Here is a 4,041-nt window from a genome sequence, read left to right as displayed (position 1 = left end):
ACACACAAAAAAAAAAAAAAAAAAAAAAAAAAAAAAAAAAAAAAAAAACACACACACACACATATACATATAGGTTTAGAGATGTAGCTCCATGTTAAAGCAGTTTGCCTAGTGTGCACCAGGCCTGGGTTCAATTCCTACTACTGCAGTGACAACAACAAAACCATCAGCACCTGTGTTGACCCCCTGGGCCCCCTGTCCCCCCCCACCACCATCCCATAATGGAAATCCTAGGGATAGCTGTAGCTGTTGGTTACAGAGCCAGCACAAACCAGCATTGTGCCAAACAACTGCTGCTGTGTGTCATTTTGCTCAGCAACCAGAGATGATTTTACAGATTAGGAATGGTTTACAGGGCTGCAGTGCAAGGCCCTGGATGAGATAAGATACCAGCACCCCACACACACATTGAGAAATTAATTCACCCAAATTCACAGCCAGTAAGTGGCAGACCTGGCACTTGCCTTAAAACTGCTAAGGCTTCTCTGATCACTTAGAGGCATGATCTCTGGAGATGGAGGTTTTACTTTCAAACCCAGGTTTCCATTCCCTGGTTTTCCCCTTTCCCCGACTCATTCCTCCTGCATTTTTTTTTTTTTTTTGTACTGGGCCTCAAACTTGGGACTGGTGGTGGCACCACTGAGCTAAATGGTGTGCAAACCATGTGAGGGGCTTGTCTGCCTAATAGGACACGTTGGCCAGCAGGGTGTCCAGTGTAAGATGAAAACCTGTCTTGCCTTAGGAGAAAGAGTTTGTTCTGGAAGGAAGCCTAGAGTCAGTAGTGTTCGACTGCTTTGGACTTATACTATAAACCAGTAGGTACCGTGTAGTATTCAGAACAGAACAGTGTTCGAACATCAATCCCTAGAGAAGTATCCTGCACATCGGGTTGAGGGCTTAGTATAGATAGCCATGTCCTGTTGGCGCATGCGCTGTGTCTGGAGCTGACGGCACCCTGCAGTGGAAAGCTGCCTGTTTTAAACTTAGATTTGCCGTCTCCAGGCTGAGACTTGCACGAGATTCCTCAGCATCACCTCTGCCCTTTCCCATTTTAGCTTGTTCAAGACTCAGCTGTTCTCCCAGTTTCTGAGGCCAGGGAAGACTTAGTTATTTTCAGCTCTTAAGTTGTCCAGAGCTGGAGCATTGCCTAGGACCTAGTTAAGGAGTGATCAGCCTTAGTTGTTTGTCTGAAAGTCACAGATGAGATTAGAAATCTTACTATCTGGTGGCCTTCACAGATTGTCAGTCACAGAACTTAGTATACATCTTTCACAGACCCCTAATATGTAACAACAGCCATGGTATTGTACCTGATGAGATCCAGCTCCTCCCATCCTTCCTAAGGGGCAACATGAAACCCATGACCCCTTCTGCCACCTGAGCAGCCTACTGTGTGTTAGGAAACAGAAACAAGGAGTGGGCAAAGATGAAGTGTAAATTCTGGCTGAAATTTAACTTAATCTGTTGTCACAGAATAGCAAAATGGTAGATTTAAACCTTGCTCTATCAATAAGTGTGAACAGGCAACACACAGGTTAAACTAATGAGGCATGATGGCACACTCCTGTAATCCCAGCACTCTGGGAGGCAGAGGCAGGAGGATGGGGCTCAATCCCCAGCGTGCATGTGTATCACACGCATACTGCATACACAAGACACAAGCCATATGCTGTGGTCACAGAATTGTCTGTAGGTCTGCACTTACCTCCCTGGACCTGCTATCAGGTGTCTAAACCTCACCGGGTGTAGAGTTCAAAGACCTTTAGTACTCAAATTTATGTCTCCTAGGTGTCATTCTTGTGGTAACAGTGCACTTTCCTCTGAACAGTTTTCCATGCTCTTACTATTTTTCTAACCAACAAACAGCTTTTTCTGACAGTGACAGACACCTGTGCACATGGCCAGGCCTTTAGGAGAATCCTCTACCAAGGGGCTAATCTCAGAGAAGCACCCCATCTCCCTCGACTGTTGGTCCTGCCCATCATCATCCGTCCCCCTTTCTCACACGTGGCTCACAAGAACAGGCTGGGCTGGATACAAATCCTGGGAATTGAACCTGGACCAAGCAAATAGTTATTACCATGGAACATTTGGGTCCACAGAACAGGGAGTAGAGGGTTCAGTGGCACTTCCGAGGTTTATGGACCCTGGCAGCAGTGGAGATGGCTTCCAACAGAGTACAGACTATGGACTTAGGCTGTTTGGGTTCAGATCCCAGCTGCACAGCTCACTAGCTGACCTTGAATGATTTACTTAATCTGTCCATGCCCAAGTCTGTCTCTTAACTGATAGGCTCTAGAACTTAACTGTTAGGACCTGTAAGGAGAACAGACCCTTGGAGCAGAGTGCAGCGCAGGAAAAGGGCTGTGTGTGTTCTCTGGGATTAATGCTGATCAAGGACTCGCACAGCTACACAGTGAAAGGCTGCAGCAGCTCCTCAATGTTTAAGCTGAGAATCCTAATGGGAGAAAATTCTTTCAGTGGTGGGCTGAGGGGCAGAGATGTCACTCCGTGCTGGAGCGCTTGCCCAGCAGGAGAGAGGCCCTGGGGTCAATCCCTGGCACCATAAAAACGAGCTGAGTGAACAGGAAAGCAACCCTGAAACTTGATTGAGTAGGTGCAAAGGGTTTATCTTTAAAAACACAGTCAATAACAGGCTTCCACTAGCATATCCCAGGCCTAAATATGGTGGTCTGGTATCAAAAATAGTTGCTATGCTGGGCTGTAGCTCAGTTGTTGAGTGTTTGTCTGACATGTGTGAACCCATGGTTTAATCCCCAGCACCATTTAAGGAAGAAAAAAAAGCCAAGCTGGGCATGGTGGCACACACCTGTGGTCTCAGCATTCTAGGAGGCTGAGGCAGGAGGATGTTGTTTTGTTTGTTTGTTTTTGATACTGGGCATGGAACTCAGGACCTCATGCTTTATGTACCTGGGAACATATGTTCCCAGTCTGAACCACTGAGCTAAATTCCAGTGCCAGGGCTTGAGAATACGGGAGCAAGGGTCAGCCCAGTGTTTTCTGAAGCATGGTTGGCACACTTCCACAGAGAGGAGAGAGTAAAAGATGAATGTCCTTTTAGTTGTAAAAATTATATATCTGGGCTAGGGGTACAGTTCAGTGGTAATCAGACTTTTAGCCCATGCAAGGCCCTGGGTTTGATCCCAGCACTTTTAAAAAAAAAAAAAAAGGGCCAGGGATTTAGCTCAGTGGTTCTGCCGCCTGCCTTACAAGTGCAAGGCCTCCCCCTCCCCCCAAAAAAGATACTTTAATGTATATTTTTTAAAATGTAACGCGTTATCCAACTTATATTTTGCTAAGAATGAATCAAGGTAAAATAGTTTAAAGAATCTTGTTAGAGTAGAGGCAGAGGCAGTATTCAGGGTCTCTCCACTTTGGTAGACAGGAATCCTGCTTCCAGGAGCATCTGGCTAGTGCTGCATGCTCCAGAAAAGAGACTTTGGAAGCACATTTCTTTCCCAAATAGCCCCAAGGCTGCTTCTCTTGCTCCCACTCCCTCAACTGGGATGAATCTGTATGGATTGGACAAAGCCAGCCTCACTCCCCCAGAAGTCCCTGTTAGTTTCTGTGGAATATGTAGAAACTGTTCTGTTCTGGTTTCAACTACCTGGTTGCAAAAGGCTATCTGCATAGTTGGGTGTGGTGTCCTCACACATACTTTGGAGGCTGAGGCAGGAGGATTGCTGCATGTTCTAGACTAGCCTGGACTACACGGGGAGACCTTGTCTCAAAAAACAAAATGAAAACAACACATGGCCGCCCCTGTCCAACCAGAGAGGAAAAAGAATATGAGGGAGGCCAGAGCCTACTGGGCAGGGACTTCCTTTCTGAATCCATCCCAGAGACAGAGGCTAGCCAGTGTAGTTACAGTCATCAACACCTATACATTTTACATAATAGATTAGAGACACCATAAAAAATGAAAACTGGGGCCAGGGATTTAGCTCGGTGGTTCTGCTGCCTGTCTTGAAAGTGCAAGGTCCTGAGTTCAATCCCTGGCACCAAAAAAAAAAAAAAGAA

General features: G+C 46.3%; 1 long non-coding RNA gene across 1 annotated transcript in view; it reads right to left on the bottom strand.

The window, feature by feature from the left end:
• LOC104856028 overlaps positions 1–4,041 on the bottom strand; it is a 37,055-nt gene that overhangs the window by 31,278 nt on the left and 1,736 nt on the right. The gene's annotated exons all lie outside the window — the stretch shown is intronic.

The sequence above is a fragment of the Fukomys damarensis genome, unplaced genomic scaffold (assembly GCF_012274545.1).
Source record: "Fukomys damarensis isolate Sample0158 unplaced genomic scaffold, DMR_v1.0_HiC HiC_scaffold_16, whole genome shotgun sequence".
Taxonomy (NCBI): domain Eukaryota; kingdom Metazoa; phylum Chordata; class Mammalia; order Rodentia; family Bathyergidae; genus Fukomys; species Fukomys damarensis.
The sequence above is the reverse complement of the archived record's forward strand: the minus strand, read 5'-3'. Positions and strand labels throughout refer to the sequence as shown.